Below are 21042 nucleotides of genomic sequence, written 5' to 3' on the forward strand. Positions count from 1 at the left end.
GAGGACGGCGCATTTAGACCAGAACTTTCAAGTTAATTAACTCAATTACTTCCATTGTTTGGCATTTGAAGATTATTCTCAAAGCTGTGAAATATTTTATAGGCCATGGAGTTCTTTTCAATAGCAATGCTAAACCAAGAACGTTTGAATACTATTTAAAATCATATTCCGACTTAATGCTCTAAATGGGTCAAAGCATTTAACTGAAAAATAAACAACACTTTTAAAACAGATTAATAGAGCATAACATTATATGGGCATGATACATAAATTCGGGTGAAATCCTTTAGAGCGGCAAAAACTTTAAGCCCGATTACACCGTAATGTATCTGTTTCGTACTTTTAAAGTAATCCAAACTTTATTTCTAAATACACAAAAGTGGTTTACTAGTACACAAATTGGGGAAAGTATTGGAGCCAACTCTCCGATTCCGAAAGAAACCTTTGCCATTTGCCCTCTGACCCCAACAAGGCATCATTAAACCCCGCACACATTTGGTGCGCTCTGTTGGCATTGCAAGTTCGTCGGACACCTTAATGGCCAACAGCCGTGACAATCTCTTTTCACATTCCGGCCATGGCCCACACATTTTGCCACTCTGTGGCCTTCTAATTGATGTAACAAGTGTTTGGGCCATGTATCTGCCAGAATTTATAAGTGGCAAAAGAGTCAGGGAAGACACAGTCAACACAGTCCAAGACGCTTGTCGATAGTAGTTGGCCTAAGGTCATCAGACACCCACATGCGACAGCGGACTGGAGACAGGGGACAGGGAGCATGGGATGGACGGAAGGACGCAGGACGACCGCAGTTGGGTCCCCAGCCGACGTCCCCCCAAGGATTCACACTCAATAGAGGACGACACGTAGCTGGGCCAAGTGCTGATGGCCCAGACAACTGCCACTGAACCGGAGGACAGAAGAGCACAGGACTCGCCGGCGATTCCAGAAGCTTTTGCCTTTGCTTTAGCTTCGACTGTTGCTTGTAATAAATTTGCTTGAAACATGCAATGCTGTTTCTGCTGCCCCCGGGGGACAAGTGCGAAGGATTCCGCAGGATACTGTCTATGTGTCTGGCTTTTGTTCTATATCCATCGCTGATGATGTCGGTTTGCCGTGCAAAGCCACAAATTGCCACTTGGCTGCCCGCTCGTGCCAATCTGGTGCAATGCCTCTACTTATTGTCCTTATTGCTCCTGCCCGCTGCTCCTGCAGATCCCACAGCTCTTGTTGTCGGCCTCTGAATAAATCTAAAGAAATAGCATTTAATGTCTATTTGCTGGAGATTAAGATAAAAAGCATTCCCTGGCAATGTCATCCGGGAAATAGGACTCGCCAGGAACTGGCCAGGACCTGGACCAGGACCTGCAGCAGCAGCATCTCTGTCTCTGGGCATTCGTGCGGCTTATCGATCTGGATTTGGTGCATTGTCTTGCTATCCGACCAATCCCTTTTCAAATGGCACGCTCGTAACTGCCACAAACAAGTGACACAATCAACACTTGATAGAACAAACACTTCTAAATTAATTAAATTGCAAATATCCTTGAAGCAGCTGCACTGCTCACTCACACACGGTCAGTTGGGCGCACACAAAAGTCTGTGCACTGTGTACAAAAAAGGACAGAAAATTAGAAATTTATCAATTTCATCGAACATTATTATCAATTAAAAATGGAAGATAAATGAAATATTTTAATGATCAGATCATTTCTTAAAACCTGTAGCTGATTATATTTAAAATGAAATTGCTACTGATTTCTTTGCAGTGCACCTTGCACATCCCATATAGTTGTCAACGTACTCTCGTCAATACTCGTCCGTAGGACCACTCTGCTCAGAGATAATCCAGGCCATCAATAATGCAAACAGTTCTTCCTGCTCCCGCACCATCCAGAAGAGCACTTCCACTTCCACTCCAGCCCACTGGGCCACTACATCGCCTTTGGACTGAAGGAGCTGTAGCCTTGTTTGCTTTTCCTTGCGTCGCCTGCAGTTCTTTTGTGCTTTTGCTTCGGCTTGGAATAGTTTTGCTTTTGTTTTTTGCACCGCCCTCTGCCAGGTTTCTTTGGCTGGCGGCCATTGCCCAACAATTTGGCCAAAGATTTCTCAAGTTGAGTTGAGTTTGGGTTAAACTTGAAAATTAAATGAAATATTTTGCAGGATCAGGTCGGGTTTCCTCCTGTGTGTGTGTGGGTGTGATGGTCAGTGCTTATGCAAATGCAATCAGAAGAATGGCCGAAAATGGTCGAAATTCGGCCACCTCAAAAGCTGTGCAAGAGGTTAGGGCCTTGTCTCTCGGGCTATCAATCAAAGTTATCTGCGGGGTGCAAATGCCGTGTTTGCCTCAAACAATATTATAGCTATGGTTTTTCCGCCCCCCATTACGCATTGCGGCCACGCCCACAAATTTACAAAAGCCGCAGCCTCGATGCGGGCGCGGTGGTTTTGGCAACAATTGCATAACACGAATATAAATTATGGGCGCGTGTAAATTTTTCAATTGCTTAATGAGCGGAAGTGGCCGTCATCGTTATGTGTTTCAAGTTGTACATGTCGCTTAAATGAATACCGCACGGAATAAGCGGGGGATTGGTCCCTTGGGGCATTTCCATCGGTATACCTATGTCCTGTATCAGCGGGCGGTGGGGCGTGGCCTCGTCAGGTGTTTCGCATGCACTGCATAATTAATTACAATTAGGCGAATATCGGGGTTTGATTGCAGGAGGCAGGAGGTTGTTCCTGTTAATTTGCAAAAGTGTTGCCCGTTGAAATACGCTGAAGCGTTCGGCGCGAGCATTTAATTTATGGGCCAGCTGTTAAATGTTGTACTTTGTGTGACAAATAGCCTGCAAAGTTGCATATATGCACTTTGAGATTTTTCGGGCACAGGTAATTAATGTGGCGAGTGGCGCCCGAATGTATGCTACATTTTATGACCCACAACGAGTGAGTGCGTGTGTGTGTTTCGTGTGCGTTTTAATAGCTTATGAAAGGACTTTATGAACTCTCGAGTTTGCCAAATTAAAATTGTCACGAGTGCTATATAAACGAATTTGCTAAATTAATTTTTGAACATCATCAAAGTCGTTTATAATTTTTTTAACTGCACTAAATTGAAATTTAACTGGGGTGCGACAGCCATAGAGAATTCTGTAAAATGAAGTATTTGCTCCCACTTTGAAGTTAATATTACTAGAATTTGAGAAATAATTGTGTGATATGCTGTAATAAAAATATTTTTGGCGAATGGCCTTTAGAGACAGCATTTCGTAGAAGTAGAAGACCGCTTTGTACTCGACTTCCAGCTGCGCAAATATAGCCATAAATTGCTTAGTTGGTTAGGCCCGCACTGCGAATTGAATCACACTTTTATTCTGGCCCGAACTCAATTTCATGGCATTTAGAGCAGATTGCGAGTGGCGGCGGACCGTCGCCGTCCGCAGAGTGACGTAAATTAAATTAGTGTCAAAAGAGCACTGTGCGAGTGTGAGTGAGCGTGAGTGAGTGTCTGTGCGTGCCTGACATGACCGACAAACATAATGACCACCAACACTAACAGAACACGAGGAATGGCTGGAAAAAAAAAATGGGTAAAAAATGGCAAGGCAAAAATTGTATGCAAATTATGCTTGACATTGTTTCAGCATACTTTTTGGCGTGTGCGCCAAGACAAAAGCTGACATTTAGCCCAAGGAGCATAAAAAGTGATACAAAACGCAGGAATGAGACAGAGAAATGGAGAAAGAGAGAGAGACAGAGAGAGAGCGACTAGAGAACGCTAGAGGGAGAAAGGGCGGTGTCAGAGAAAGGCGGGCGGGAAAACTTTGTGACATTTTTTGGCGCGCACAACGGAAACGTGCAAAACTGGCAAATTTATAATGAGCCGCGGGTTCAGGCGCTGCGCGTCCGTTCGCTCCTGCATCTGCCGCCCACTTTTCCATTTCCCCGTTTCTCCATTTCCCACCAAAACTCTATCCATTTCCAGCCAGCGGCATTTTCTTGTGCTCTGCTAAGCACTAAGCGCATTTGTCGCAAGGTTTTGACTTTAAAGCCGAGGTGCCGCGGCAGTTGAAAAGGTTCCGGGTCTCGGGTTGCGCGCTTTTGGCCATGCTTTCCACTTAATACCTGAAAATGCTTTTAAGAATTTTCATACCTTGATTTATTGGTTCGCATGCATATCCGCGCGGGCATTGATCAGAGTTTACTGCCAAGACATTTGCATTTCAAGTATGCCATGAATTGATGTATGGCATTGCTAAGGATTTCGCTAGCTGCAAATGCTGCACATAAAAAAATATATATATAAAAAATATATTAGTTATCAAAAATTGATGGTGTTATTGAAAACAGTATTTGATTGGACAAGTATACGACATACATTAGGTATTTATTTATTATTTGTAAATATGTTATACAATTACTATTAATTATTCTATACGTTTTGAAAAAAGGTCCTCAATCAATGGGTCATTCAACATTCCAAAGCCTTAATTAGTTATTAATTCATGTTAATCAAAATACACAGTTTCATATTTCCCTTTTAAGTTATTAAGAGTACATCATTATTTAAGAACTTTTTTCCTGTGTGCTTAAACTGACGTCAAGGTTCACTGCAATTTATTGCATTATTGATATTAAATCGCCGAGCGAGTGCTTTAAATTAAAATTAAATATAAAAAGAACTGGCAACGATGCTCGTCGCATTCGCCTCGTTGGTGTTGCATTCAAATTTATTTTTCACGCATGTTAAATGTATTTCCGAGCTTAATTGCGATAACGCGGCATCTTTTAACAATAAATAAGATAACGAACGCCGAACGAGCGCTGCAACAATAGCAACCGCGAAAAACATTGACAAACAAAGTGGAAACGCCGGGGGGAATAACAATTTGTTTATCTTTTAAATGCCACACAAGGATCGGCCCGGCTTGGCTTATTAAATTTGCGGCGCTGTACTCTTTTCATTTTTTTGGCTTTTGGGCCAAGTCCGCGAACTTTGAGCCAAGTAATCAGCTTGCACTTCAGCAGCCAGTGACGGCGGATACGCGGGGCGAGGGGGCTAGCCAAGCCGTTGACAAGTTGGCTAACTTTTAATGCAGCTCACTTAAAAGTTCTTACTCTCGACTGGAGCGGCAGCCTTGCGTTTACTTTATTAAAAGCCCGACGAAATCTTGATGCAATGTCAGCGCGAAAAATTTCCATACAGAATGTTGGATATGCACTCTTAAAGGTGTTTCGCTTTAAGAGTGTCCTATAATCTATGCCATTTTAACTACATTAATCGTAAACGTATGCAAAATATCGGAGGAGGCAAAAAAACGAGGACGTCTCCTCCGGCTGAAAGCATCAGTATCCTGGACGGACGGAGCACAGTCGATTGCCTGGCACTTGGACACATGTAATAATTCAATTGTGTGAACATCTATTAAGGAAGATTGATGACAAGCGCCGGGCAATGAGAGCAGCCATCCGTCCCGAGTCCTGGCTGCATGTCCTGCAGGACGGTCCTGGCTGGTCGGACAGTTGAGTCAGTGTCAGTGCGTCGCCAGAAAAAAGCAGACAAGCATACTCGCACACACACATACACTAGCTGGGGATTCGCTCATATGCAGGATAAATAAATAAATAAGAGACCAGATGGAGGAGCATCTATCATACATGCGGGCAGCAACTCAACGCTTCCTTCTCACAACGTCACACGTTTTCAAGGTGTGCGAGTCAGCTCGGATTCCTCACTCGTTGTGTTTTCATACCCGGTAGGAGGTTGGAATGAGGGGTATATAGCGTTTTATAAATGAAATATAAAGTTAAGTTAGCCTCTAGAATTATGCCATGATCCCTAGTATTCATATAAAAAAAATATGCTTTGGCAAATAACGAAAGCACTACATTTGAGGTAGTGGCTAGAAGGTATCTCTAAGTCGATAGTCTATTTTACGTGGTTATTTCTCCTTTTTTTTTATTGCACACCGCAGTCTCGCATGTGAAATAAACGCTGTCAAATGGAAAATAATTCAAGATGGGTCAGTCATGTCAGTCGCTTTTAAAGCGCTAACAGGGGAGCCGTCCAAGCGAGACGAAGCCGAAGCAATATTGACTTACTGCCGGACATTTTCAACCTTATTAAGTTGACACTGAGGCGGCCCGCCCGATTCTATGGCGCTTTTAAAGTTGTCATCTCCGCCCTTTATGACAATACGCTTGAGTGCCCGCCGCAGTGGCTTTAAAAAAAAAGGAATGTGTGCGATAAGTGGAAACAAGCTGACATTTATGCAGTTTGCCCAGCCAGCCTGCAGGCAAGCGTTCAAGCAGAGCATAGCTAAAGCAGCAGCAATAGCAGAAGCAAAAGCACGGGAAAAGCATAGCATAGCACACATCTTGGAGTGGAGTGCACATATTTTGCTGTTTCAGCTGCTGCTGCTGCGGCTGCTGTTGCGACTCCTCGAAGCTCCGGTTTCTGCGACAGCAACAAAGCCAATACAAGGAACTAACGAGCTTATTTCCAGACACCATCTCTCAGTCAAAATCGCAGCAGCCGGAACAGCGGGAGCTTCGCAGATGGAGATGGGGATGGGAACTGCTGCCTGGCGGCTACATCACATGCATGATTGACTGCGCAGTTGTGCAGCGAAACGACTGATAGTCCATATAGAAACAGGGCGACAGGACATTGAGAGCATATCGGGGTAGGGAAAACAGGTGGTCGCCAAGCCGTATCGATTGTCATAAACTCCGGCCACATGACCAGAGTTTCCCGCCACTTCATTTGTAAGTTTGATGAGTTGACTTTGGCTCGTCAGTGGATTATAGCAATTCAAGTTCGAATTTCCGCTGATCCATACTGAATTTAAGCCAATTAAGAACGACGTCTAAATAATGAAAACCGGGGCGGATACGCAACGGGGCGAAGGTGGCGTATACTTAATATGAAAAAGAAGCAGATAATAATAATTAAATTAAAGCGTGGCAAAGGTAAGAAAAACTATGGTAAGAAAAAAAGAGTTTAGCACTTCGGCTTCGGCTGCCAGTTAATTAAAAGTTTATTCTGGCGCCAGGGATGCAGCAGAACTTTGGCAACCAGATAAATCGGAATTCGTGGGCAGTGAAAATTTGATCCAAGATAAGTAATTACTTAAACTCTGCACTCTTTGAGATGATTTTATCTAACTTGTAAGCCTGAATAATATATTCGACCATCCCTGGAATTCAGGCCAGCTGCAGCTACTTATTAAAAAGCACAGTGAGCCGAACAAAACAGCACTTTATTAAACTATTATTAATTAAATGCTAGTTCTACTTATCAATTAAAATTGACTACCATGGCAGCAGGGAATAGAGGATGAGGGCCAGCAGCTGGAGAGCTAAGTAAAATTGGATTAAAAGGCGTTTCCTTTGTCCCCAGCTCCACAGCCAGCTCCACATCCTGTGAGCAGGATGCTCAATCATCGGACTTGAACTCCCGCACTCGCACAACGGAACCAAAAGAGGACAATTAAACAAGCAATTAACAGACGATCAAATTGAGTGAGTTGCCTTGTTGTTTGTCACTTGTCTTTCGGTTTTATGTGGAAAACCAATGCGAAAACGCGACGATAGCAAACAGCGAAAACCAATAAAATGAACTTGTCATAAAATTAACGCATTTATAAAGCATACAATGCGGGATTAACAACGGCGGTCCTGCTCCTGACACACTCATCCACCAACAACAAAAGCCGCTGATGAATACTGGGAATGGGAATCGGTGTGGGAATAAAAGGATATATGCGGGGAAAAGCAAATGGGGGGGTTATAAAAACTGCCGCGTGCCGTATGCCCAACTATAGGCATTTATAGGCCATTTTTATTTACACGCTGCGGACGAGTTGCGTGAGAAATAACTGCCACTTGATTTGCACAGTTCCCGGCAAACAGATAAGACAAACAACATCGCCCTGAGCCGAAGCATCAACAACACACTACAGATCATCATCGCCATCGTCATCGTCCTGGTCCTCGTCGTCGGTGGGATGTTTATGACAGACCCATAGCCATACAACGCAGTCACTGTTGATTCCACGCTCGTTAAATTAAAATTTACACACGATTTATCTGGATAAATTAGATACTCAAAACAGCATTTGACAGATGCGCGGTGAAGATGTAGTTCTTTAGATTGTTTACATACATAAGGATTTATTCTTGTTCTGGTTTGAAAAATATCAAGTACAAATTGAAATGGTTATCTGAAAACAATCGATAAGATACTAGTTTGATCGAATCTCTGGTTTTATTTCCAATTACATATCGATATTTCTAGATGAGATATTTTTGAATAAGGAATATTTTTACAACAGGGTATTCCGTGTTCGCTTTAAATAGCACATCCTCGCACCTTCCGGAGAAGAAGGCATGCCAATACTCGACTTTATCGCTGTAGTTATGAGGAAATCGCGCCGTTGCTGTGGATGTTGCTGTCGCTCCTCGTACATCGTATATTGCACGACAGCTGGCGCACACTTTGCGCCTTTGCCCACAAATTACTGCAGTCAAATTGATCGATTGTCTCGTGCAGGAGCGACAGGAAGGACGAAGGATGAAGGACGATGACGGTGGATGGGGACAACGTAATGGGGCCAAGAGGGGGGCATACCGTTTTATGATATAAGGCAAGAGGCACTGAACTGTGGTAAACGATTTGTTGTTGTTTTTGTTGTCTTGAACATTGCATGCCACAAACACGCACACACACTCACCACCCGTGCCCACCCACCCACTCACATACACACACACACAGATGAATTGAATTAAATTGGATTCGTTGAGTTTGTGTAAACAAAATTTTAATGTCTTTTTGCTTTTGAAGTCATTCACTCAAACTCAAGTTGAGCTGTGCAGCCCAGACTCTCTCGCTTAGATTCACACACACACAAACACACGGATGAGGTGGGCGGTGGGCGGATGGTCTGGAGTCACCATGATGTTGATATGTCTGACATAAATTTCATCAACTGTCTAAGTTAATGACAGTAAATTTGTTTGAAAATTGCTTTAAAATGGCAGGGCAACCAAGCAGCGCAAAAACAGTGAGAGGAGCCGGAGAGATGGGTTCGGTTGAGGCTGGTTTCGTTGGTTAGTTGTTAAGGTAGGCAGACATATAGATATGTGTATGTGTATGTACGTGTACAGCCCACCCCACCAGCACGCACACAAAGACATCGGCTGGGGCGCCATGTCGCTGTGACAGCCATGCGCCAAAGACGCTGGCACTGGGAAAAGTAAAAGAAATGACTGAATCCAGCGAAATGTGTCATGATAACTCAAATAAAGAATGGAAGCCAACCCATGCTGAAACCCGCTGTCGCAGCCTCCATCTTTTACCCCTTAACCCCTGCCTGCCCCAGCCCCTGTTCCATTCTCCACCCCCTCAACCCAATGAGTTCAAGTCAGTCAACCAGCCGCAAAATGCAAAGTGCGCGGCATTCGCGGCAGCGGAAGCAACTCGCACACACACATGGCGAAGAAAAAAAACGCATAGGGGAAAAAACTGAAAAATAGAAGCGCACAGGATGCCGGCTAGGATGAACTTATTACGTAAGAGCGAATTTATGAAGTGAAACGAGTTAAATGCCAGGCCAAAAGCAACCCAGGGTCTATGGGGTAACCGCCAGTAACCAGAATCAGAAACAACACACAAAGAAAAATCTTGTTTGTTGGCAAGTACATAAAAACTACCTACTTTAATAACATTTACCATTTATGATTCTCTGTTAGCCAAAGAAATAGATGTACCAGAACAAGTTGAGATGACAAATTACCAACTAATATCACAGTGTTTTCCCTCTGTGTTGCGACAGCTAAGAAATCATTTCGCAGCCTGTGTCTTGTGCCCAAAATTTTTAATCTGATGATGTCAACACAAATTGTGGGCCACACAGTCGAGAGGGTCGAAAAAAAACACAGCATACAGCACACACCAGCACAGCAGAAGCATAAACGCGGAGCACAGCAAGGACATCAAGGACTAAGGACTCCGCAAAACGCTCTGGCTGGCTGGCAAAAGGTTAGACGGCGAGTGTCAAGCGCGGAGCTCTCGCCTTCGAGTGCCGCACAGCTAGGATCTGAGAATCTGCGACTGCAACTGCCACAGCGGCCTTGTAGTGTCACTTGCAGCACATAAATTTGCGCGGGTTTTTATTATTTTTGTCCATTTTTTTCTATATATATATATGTGTTTTGCCAGGACTCGGTATTATACAAGTGCAATTTGCAGCTGCCGCTGCTGGCGAATTTGGCGGAGTGGCGGTGGAAAGGCGCTAATGCAAGGCACCGCAGTGTGAAGGATACGGGCATGCCTTGGCTTGTTGAGAGAGTCTCCATCCTGCGAGCCTTCGGCTTCCACCTCCTCGAAAATGTTAAATGATGTCGGATGACGACACTGCTTAGGTCACTGGACAGGTAATAATGGCCTAGGTATAATCCCACTCCCAAGAATATGAAAATTGTGTAAGTACGTTGGGAACATGCCTAATTCTGGGAATTCAAATATCTTGTTTCTTTACTAAAGCTGAATTAAAACACAATAATAGTTGTGTGTTCAAGCATAGATATTTAAAGGCACTCCGCGGGTCGGTGCACAGAAATAAAAGTTGATTTAAGCACAGCTTGATCGGTTTCAAATGGCAAACAGATTTCGATTGATATACTTTTTTCCCAGCTCCAATTTAACACTTTTTGTGTTCAGAAATCGACACATTATTCCATCAATGGCAAATACCTAAATGCATTGCAGCTGTCAAAGTAATATACATATACCGCATGTGGATTGCCGCCAAACCGCGCTTGAATGCATTTAATTAAGCCTGATATCCAAATACAATTAAAACGAACATAGTCAAAGCAAGTTGGGTGCTGCCCGCGGTTTCCTGGGCTATTAGATACCGCTATCGCAACATTTGCTTAACCGAAAACAAAGCTGTGAAGCTTCAAGGGGCCCCCGGGTCATCCTGGGAAAGGATGTTCGACGCCCCCATGCCAAAAGTCACGAGTTTGCATGTGTTTGCCCATATCTAGTTTAAATTATCGACATTGCCGCAAGTATATCAAATTTACGGCACCCAAAGTGCATGCATAACAAGTGAGTTCTAGGGGGGTTTTGGGGCGTTTTCGGTGGTTTCCCCGGGCAATCGTGGAATAGCAACATATACAATACAGTGCAAAGATAACAATGAACTTTGTGCCAAACAACAGTGTCCAATTAAATTGCATTCCGAAGCGTGTGCGCGAATTATGGATGCGGAGCAAAATGCCGTTTATTAAATTTCAATACCCAATCAATAAGCCGGGATCCGGGAAGCCAGGGCTCCAAGAATCCAAGGATCCAAGGATCCGTGGAACTCCAAGGACGCCGCTCCGTTGCAATTTAATGAAAGTATCACAATGATTGGTTTCCACTGGCGACTAAGCAGCGGCAAAAATGTCCGGCATAATGAATGGCATCGGGCAAAGACACTGGGCGCCGTCGAGCGTCGTCTTCGTCCGAGTTGCATTAGTCGCCAACATGGAAATGCTATATATAAGCCCGGACAGGAGCCTTGGCTGACAGGCAGCTTAAATCCTGCCGAAAGCGCCGGACCACTACTGCTCCTGCTCCTGCTCCTTGTGCAGCTGTAAGCTGGCGGAGAAGCATCGGCATCAGCATCAGCAATGGAGGCATCCACAGCATAGCCATAGCCATCGCCATCACCATCACCATCAGCGGACCAACCCGACAAGATGCATTGTTTGGCGTAGAATTTAATTTTAGTTTAACTTTGTAATTTATCGATGCCGTATGTCGTCGACGAGCTCAAGCTGCTCGTCGCTCTCCTGCGCGTCCTTCCTTGAAATGCGAACGTCCGAAACGGGAAAAGGTCCTTTTTGCAGGGCGGGCCATGTTACACGCGAAGAAAAAGCATACTGTTACAAAGCAAAACGTACATTTAATATACATTCTATTAGATCCATATCTCGGTTTATACATTTCAATCTTTTTTCTCGAAGTGCATTGGTGGCTATCAAGCGCAGCCCGCCGCTGACAACGCTGCTGACTACCTTCATTAGTGTTTTGTTTGGCTTTGGCTAACCATGGGGGACAGGCAGGGGATCCTTTTTTGATGTGGGCTTGCGCTTTTTGAAGTTTACCCCCGAAAACTGCACAGTTTTCGCCGCTGCAAGTTACCAATTCTACTTTTGCTTTTCTATTTCTTTTTTTTCCGTTTTTGGTTTGTTTTTTGTTTTCCCGTATATATTGTTGGATGGTTGGCCCTACCATCTGCGCTCTGTCTTGCATTTGTCTTCATCGACAGCCAAGTTGTTAGCTCTTTCATTTTTCTTTCGGTCGCAAAAACTTTGGACTCGTTCTCATTTGCCCGCTTTCCACTCAATTCCCATTTGCCCCAGTATCAGTGGCTAACTCGTTTGTCTTCTCAGTTGGCCTTTACGTATACGTAATGACAATTAGAATTGACAGACACAGCGCTCGAAAAGTTCACTTGCCCGTCCAGTTGCCTCCAGCAGATGTTATTGTTGATTGCATCTAATCCCGAAGATTTTATACTTGCTGCAGCTCGAGCAGCACCCACTCCATTAGTCCTTAATGAACAAGTTACAATTTGGGCGAGAGCTGGTCCAACCCTCTCACCCATGACAATCCCTTCTCGGTCTCATCAATATGGAATTAGACCCCTTCTTATACATATATATCCCGAGTGGAATAATAGTTCTGGCTTTATCCCAAACTCCTGGCTTGTTAGCAACCGCATTACGTGCTGCCTGCTTTTAATTTGTGGGTGTCGGTACATTCACCCCAATCAGACATATTCACATATATATGTATCTGGCTGGGGGTTATGGCGCTTGCAATTCTTGGAGATACTTTCAAGTGCACTTCGGCAGTTATTCATACTCTTTGTGGGCCAATTAATATGCTCGCATTACAAATATGCGCTCAATTACGCATAATTAGTCAAGCACGTGTAGCCACGCCCCGGCCATTAGACATGTTGAAGAAAAAGAGTGATTCTTGAGGGGATGGGTGCGGTGGAAGGGTGTTGGGAATCGGAAGGAGTAGAAGGAGGATATGGTCGCCAGGATGGCTGACTGACTAACCGACTGTCAGTCGTCTGTCTGCCATGTACATGAAAATCCAATTTCGCGTGGGTTTCATTAGCAGCTCAACCCAGCGCCGTTCGGTTTGGTTTAGATGTCTCGCACTCGTGTGGGCGACTTGAGCAATTTGGCAGAGCGCTTTCAAACGAAAAAGGACGAGACCGCAAAAAATAATTAAGCACTCGGCGAATTCGCCGCTTGACAATGTCAGCAGCTCCTTTCAGCGACAGGAATAGAAAACAGCCGAAACAGTAGAACAAATCAATGGCGCTCGGTATTGAAATATTTGCATCCTTTCTGGCCAACCAACCACGCAGTACATCCTTTCCTCTCTTCTGCGGCGAAGTCTTAGGCTGAGTGGAAATCCGAAATGCGAAGTCCTCGTAGCAACGGCGGCAAACAACAACGGACATGTGTCGCTTAACATTCTGCCAGAGGCACTCGCGTCCTGGGCCCGCTATATTGAGTTGCCTGCCCATCAGTCAGCCAGATAGCCATCCTGGCAGTCAGTTAGTCAGTGCTCAGTTCTGGGTGCTCGGTGCTCAGCTTGCTGGTCGGCATCAAATGAAGTGAAATCGATGCGCTGCTGACTCTATTCATATGAGCCAAGTAGAGACAACCGGAGGTGGGGACATCCGTCCACTGTGCCAGTCAGTCAATCCAGCACACCCAAAGAAAAGTCATGAGGGGATCCAGTAAGTTATATTACAGAAAATGAGGAACGGCGTCCTTCTGCTATTAGCAAATACAGTGAGATATAATGAGATATTTAAATATTTTTAAAAAGATAATTGATCTATTTGATTCGTAATGTGTCATTATATTTTTGTAGATAATTTTCTCCCAGTGCAGATATCAGAGGGCAGAAACCGAGAAGCAGATTCCGAGCTGCGGGCGGGCGTCATGCGGGCAGCTGTCAATGTGTCTATGGAAATGCGCGGCGCACATTTGAGTGGATTTGCTAACTGATTTTGTTGAACAGTCGACTGGCGGCGCTGCTGATTTGCTGATTGCGATGCCGCAGTGTCCGAAGTGTTCTGGTTCTGGCTCTTTGTGCTGACAATCGAATTGTGTTGACGCGGCTGGATTATTACTTCATAAGCAGGGTGAAACAATAAAATAATAATGCCAAGCCAAACCAATGCCATCAATCGCCCAAAACCCAACCAAAGCCAAGCCATCGAAGTCGCAATGTCAATTATCAGCGATTTCTTGTCAACGTCTTGGGCTTCGTGGCATGCCCTTCCGATTCGACAAACCCATTAACCATTTCATTCGATTTTCGTATGCGAATCGCAATTGCCACTGGCATTCCATATTAACGGCGGCTAAGCTAATTTGCTGCCAAGGACATGGGGCAAAATCGTGTGGATTCAACTCGGAGCCACTTGAGGGCCACCACAATGCCAATTGCCATATAAAAGTGGGCGTGGCTGGATTGAGTAATAAGCTGCGAAGCGTTGAGTTCATTTAATTGAGCCGGAGATCGAATCAATCAGTTTTGTCGAGACACCGAGATTGCTGTTTGCCAATTACGTTTGAAAATGTTTGGTTGCAATCAAAGCGAAGATATACATTTTTCTTATAACAGTTTTCATCAGAAAACATTGGCCACTTTATAACATTTTAATATGTAAAAAAAAAAAAACCAATAAACGCAATTGAGTTATATTTTTGCCAGACACCCTTTTAGCTGGCATTTGGAAAATCTGTATAAAGTGTAAAACAATAAATTTTTGCTGTTGCCGAAATTGTTTAAATTTCAGCTAGGACATACGTGCCAGAAATTTTAATTAATACCTTTTGCCAACAATCAAATATTTTACGGTTTATTTTAAAGCTATTAACCAAGGGCTTTTGGGACGTTTTTCCATAAATAAAATACAGCAAATAGCCAAATAACCGAATCATCATTTTAATGCATTTATTTTACGGTGCGAAGCGAAAAAATGTTTGCCCTCAGCTGCTGATGGAGTCACAATGACGTGACAGGACGAAATGGAACGAACTGAAACGATGGGGCGCCAAGGTAGTTATTTCCGTTCGCAGACACTTCCTCTATAGAGTTGAGAACCTGTTAAGCACTCAATGCGCAGAAGAAAACATTCGGAAATAAGTTCATTCATATGGAGTTCGGGCCAGGAGCGAGTGATTCCTCGACGGGAGCTGCGTCCGTGGTCGGGCCTTTAAATGGATTTTACGGAATCCTCATTTAAATACACAACGGGCGGCAATCATCGGCAATGGGCTAACATAGTAACGCAAATACCCTTAAAAGGCGGTTTCAATTAAAAATATATTAAATATTAGGGGAAACAATCTATTCTAAATACTATTATATTTTGAAAACTAATATACCTAATGTACAAATGGAGTGTCTTATTGACTTTCCCTTCTCCCTAGAACCTTCTCCCAATCACAGAAATGCCCAATTCGCTCTTAGTGTATGCATATGTATGGCTTTTGTGGTATATGGAAGCGAGCGAGCCAGTTCAGTAATCGCATGTGCCTGGCCGCAGGAACAACCCACATGCATACACAGCTGCCCATGAGCTTGTGTGTGTCAGTGTGTGAGTGTGGGAAAACCGGAGAAATAGCAGGAGAAAATCGGGGAAAAACCAGAGGGGAAAATGGGCAAGGGCGGAGGTCAGCGAGCGCTGGACCGGCATAAAAAGCTTGTTCTATGCAGTCGTTTAGCTTAACCGCAACATTATGTCGAATGCTGGAATCTTCAATCTGCTGATGCTGCTCCGGCTCTGGCTCCGCTTTCTAAGCGAGCTGATGGGGTTCCCCGGGGCTTTAGTCAGTGGTCCGGGAGTCCAGGAGTCGCTGGGAGTTTATGTTTCGGGTCAAGCGTGAAGGCATATTCATTTTACCCCATTTCCCATATCCGTGGCCCGGACCTAAATTCCCGCTGAAATATGCAGAGCGATGCGTGTGTACGTAAGCATTGTTTAATTTTGAAATTTTTGCCCAGCGTACCAGGGCTTAATAAGCAAAAGCCAGGGATTGCATTCCTCAGTATTGTGTTCACCGTTTCCTACGGGATTTTCTACCATCAAGGGACCTTGAAAAGTTAGACGAATGAGTTTAAATGGCAATTACCAGTCAAACATTTTGGGTGCGTTTTTCACTTTGAGCAGCAAACTTAATTCAATTGCCGCTGCACTCAGAAAAGGAAGTTTTTGGAGATCAACGGGAGGGAAAGAAGTTCGCATTCAGACTACTCCGTTCGCTGCTGGCAGGCCAAGTCCATTAAGTTGTTTTAATTATTAAGCAGCCTTAAAAGCGATGCCTTTGCGTTTTTAATTCCAACGAGCCTTTGCATTTAATTATGAGCACTTTTGTCTGCTCTGCAGCAGCACGAGTCCGCACAGATCAGAGTTTAACAAACTTTGTCAACTTGACCCTGCCCAGCGAAAAGGGTCGTCGGACAATAAATAATACGACCTCTAATATGGTGGGTGGTGGGTGATTTTCGCTGCGCGATGGGCCAAGAAGGCATATAAATTGGGGAAAAATTCCGATAGCTGGCCGATTGGCTTTTGCCACCTGACAGTTGAAACTTTTGCCGAAAAACCCAGGGAGCACATGCACGAAATCATATCCACGTACAACAAACACAAATCTTAGCCGCACACACACACACACACCGGCTTTTCTATATAAACGCACACATATACATATATGGTATATTGGGGAACTTGGGCCTGATCCCGAGACGAGGGCTAGCTGCGTCAACGGCACAATTTCGTAATTTTTATGGCAAAAGTTCTCTAATCAAATTTAATGAATTGTGAAAAAGGCAACAAATATACGACAACTTTCTGGGAAAGTTTGCCCTGAACCCGAGTCGAGCATCCAGCATCGAGCATCTCGTGGCTGATATTTCTTATAAGTAGACGTCAACCCAGGGAGTCGAGGATGCGGCATCGATTCGGTTTGGCGTTGTAAATTGGCGGATGTGATTTTTGTGGGCTGGCATTATTAAATGCGGCATAAAATCAGCCCAACCACTCCGCATTGAAGTCTAACAAATGCGCACAGTTAGCAGGGGCAGCCAACAAATTGTTGTACACATTTCGTTTTTTGCTTTTTTGACTATGGCTGCTCTAGCTGGTTGTGTCCTTTGTTGTGCCTTGTGGCTGCTGAAGTGTCCTGGCATTGTTCGAGCACTTTTCCCGGCTCAAAGTTTGTCAATGTAACGGAAAACTGTGTTTAAGTAAATTTTTCATAAATTTTCTGTTTGCTGCTAGGGTGCAGATGAATTGTGTGGAGTGTAGCAACTCGGCAAGTAAAATATGCAAAGTGAAGTTTTCATTTTTTGTATTTATTTAGTTAGAAGCAAAGTTGATATTGATATTTCCGTAATTTTGTTGAGTTGCATTAAAAAAAAAAACGATTTGTGAATTGTAATGCACGAATTCGTCAAGCTTATACTCTCATTAAGTTAATTGCAGTTAAAAAGTAATGTTGAATTTTTTTTCTAAATTTATATGTCAGCCACCCTGTTGTGTGCCTGCTGGCAGCTTTTATTATAAGCCGCCATAAATTGTTATATTTTATTAATGTGCCTCGAACGCGTCTAGTTCGTTGGTTGCCAGTTGGCCATATGGAAGTATTAATCAAAGCAAGAAAAAAAAGTGTACCATACATTTGAGCGCTGCAAAATTTTGGCTATTTTTCATTATACGCGTATTTTTGGGCGCTCTAGCCAAAGTTTTGTGCGTAACGCAACAAGAGAAACAGAAGCAATTTACGCATTGCCACAAATATTCGACATGACTTTGTGTGTGTATGTGTGTGTGTGGGTATGAGTGGGTGTGTGAGTGTGTGGTGCCATTATGATTACTCATACGCTGCGTTTGCAGCAATCATACGGCACGTTATTAGCTGTGTCAGCCTAACAAAAATAATGACAATGAGAATATGCCAAAAGTATTTGTATTTCTCCGAACGATTTATATATATGCATGGACGAGTATATATGAGCAAATGTACACACGTAGTTACCCAGCTCGTTGCCAGATGATGACGACGTCTTAACTCCTCATTGCCGTCGTCGTTAGCGTCTTGGGCCAACTGAAACGTTGAGATTTATGTCTTGGCATGATCTTTTGTGCTGCCAGAGCAGCTAAGAAAATATTATATGAAATAATACACACAAAAACACGCTTAAACACACGAGCACGCATATGATAGCATATATGTATATGTATAAGCTCCGTATATACTCGTACACTCATTTTTGGGGCGTTAAGTGCTTTCTGCTGCGTCATCTTTTAAGTATTTGCAGCATAATTAGCTCGCCGAGTGCGTGTGTCAGGAGTCGAGTGTCAAGTTGAGGAGTGTCGAGTCGAGTCGAGTCGAGGCGGGTTGAGTTGAATTTGGGCCAACTAACACGGAATTCACAGGCTAATTGTTTCGTTTCAAAAGGTACGTATATTTGTGTGGGTGAGGGTCTGTTGTTAAAGCCGGTTAATTACGGACCCCCATTGAAAATCATTTCGCTTTAAGCCTTTTGCTCTTTTGGGCTTAGAATGTCAATAGTCAGAAGACGAATTGAAAACCACATCAAAGTTTCGTGGCCCACGACCTTTTTCCACAACCTTTCAGATATTTTTTCGAATTTGTTAGCTAATTAAACATCAGTTGGCTGGCCATAAATTGCCGCTGCAATAGAAATGCTCGGCTTATAATTTGTATTTTTTTAGCCCTTGGTTTTAGGTCCGCAAATTGAGTTCATTGCACTTGTCGGCCAGCCAGCGGCATGTTGCAGCCACGCGGCGTATGCGCAATATTTGCTGGCTGTGCAGCATTTCTTTGGCACTTGGCTGGCCAAAACGCAGTCAGCTGAACTTTGACAGTGGCGGGCTATAATTTATGACTTGTTTTACAGGCACCCCCACACATACGAACACACTCCATCGATAGATGGCGCCACTCGCTAGGACGAAGGACTTGAAATATTTATGGAGTTTTCTTTTCGTTACAATTTCTCCCCCGATTTTCCGCATTTTTTCGTTTTATTTTTTTCGCTGCTGGTCGCAATGGCTTGCTTTTCGTTCTCTGATGTGGTTTTATCTTGGGGACACGCCCCCGCTGACAAGCTTTTGGAATGGGGCGGTCGGGTCGCTCAGTCAACAGTTGACTTTGCCTTTGTTTATGACATGTCCCCTCATTCATTTTAATTAATTCTAGCCAGCATTTCGCGCCCATGGCAATGACGTCCCAATGCAAACAATAAAAAACAAGCGGACAGAAAAAAAAGGACTTGGAACTCGGACTTGGAGTCGAGATTTGCCTGGACATGGCGTTGGAGGATCTGGGGCTGCCCTATGTAAAAATCACGGGGGCGTTTATGCTGGCCAACTATTTTTATTTCCATTCTCATTTTTATGCTCATTCCTGGCGGCTGCCTTACAAGTAACCCGGCAACATTGCGAATTGCGATGTCGAGGCCAGGCATTGGGGGCATGGGCATTATTGACGTAGTTTATGGAGCCATTTATGACGATTCAACATTTTTATTTCCACCGCACTGCAAGGAGTGCTGGCGGAGGATAAAAGGGCCGAAATGGGTGGAAAAAAAAGAAAACAGGAAGTAGCAAGGAGCAGCAGCAACTTAAATTTACTGCTTGTAAAAGCCGCTTGCCCCGGTGTGGGTAAATAAAAACAAAAGGCGGGGAGGGCCGCGAGAACAATGCCAAAACAGCGAAGGAGTCAGCCATAGATAAAGCTTAGATGCGCAAAGCGTATCGAGTTTCTATTATCTCTGCGAAAACGTCGCGACGTCTGGGAGTCGAAAAGTTTTTACGCAAAAGATGGGGAACTTAAAAAATAAAAAATAAATACCACGGAAACATAAAGCAAGAGCGCCAGCAGCGCCAACAGCCAAAAGGCAGTACGAGCTGCATTCACGGAGCATCTTCACACAGGCGCATAATGAAGCGCGTCATTATCCTTAAGATACATAAACAATGCCGGCGAAAGCAGCAGCTGGCTGGAGGTAGTGCAGCTGCGTTGGGTACACCCAGAAAAATCAATTGTAGAATGGAAAATTTATTCACTTTTTATAGGCGCCATTTCAGTTACATAAATGTAAAGTGCATGTGCATGCTTAAATGCAATTAAAGGGTGTCAACTAGGAATGCAGTGAAAACACATAGTTGCATACTCTCGAGAAGGATTGAGTGAAAATATATGGTTGCATACTTTTCAACACCTTTATAAATGCTTTTAAGCCCCTAGCGCTTTTTTAGACATCCACTTAAAATCATTTCTGCAATTATTTTAAACATTATTTTAATTCCACAGTGTAGAGCTAAACTATAACAAGCGGCAACAGAAGCAACAATAGACAGCCGGGCAAGCGAGTGGAAAATACTCCGGCATTGTTTCTGTTCAGTGCTTAATTACCAGGCAAAAGTTCCATAGTTCCTTGAACTGGGCGAAAGTTTGTGGCATGCGAGGATTGGACAATGTGACGGTACACAATTACCTTTTGCATTTCGCAATGCAATAAAATTCTCCCAAACCATGTTGATAAGATCCGGAAAAATATTTTCGAGTCTCTGGAGTTGTGGAATTCTCAATTAGCTTGCATAAACGTTGTTCTATTGGCCAGACAGACACAAATATGTGCATGGGTTGTCGAGTTGGCTGGGCCAAATAATGAATTTAATCGAAAAAGTGCATAGAATAATATGCATGCGAAATATTTTTAATAGATCGTTTTAGTGGCATCCTTTTGTGCTGCATGCTACATGCCGCATGCAAGTTTATTTTCTCAGAGAGAGCGAGTATTTCGCCCCCTTCTGTTTCTTGCCGAGGAGCATTTATTGGTTTTTGAATTTTAATTAAAATTTGATAGCCGGCGGCGCCAAAAGCTGCAGCTTGGGCTCGCACAAA

The 21042-nt window shown here is 43.8% G+C and overlaps 1 long non-coding RNA gene across 1 annotated transcript in view; it reads right to left on the reverse strand.

Annotated features, from left to right (window-relative positions):
• The window catches only part of LOC117142668, a 126151-nt gene that overhangs the window by 29376 nt on the left and 75733 nt on the right, over positions 1-21042 (reverse strand). The window contains exon 3 of the long non-coding RNA XR_004459569.1: positions 4157-4283. This is a non-coding gene — a long non-coding RNA (uncharacterized LOC117142668). The remainder of the gene's footprint in view (positions 1-4156; positions 4284-21042) is intronic.

The sequence above is a fragment of the Drosophila mauritiana genome, chromosome 3R (assembly GCF_004382145.1).
Source record: "Drosophila mauritiana strain mau12 chromosome 3R, ASM438214v1, whole genome shotgun sequence".
NCBI lineage: Eukaryota > Metazoa > Arthropoda > Insecta > Diptera > Drosophilidae > Drosophila > Drosophila mauritiana.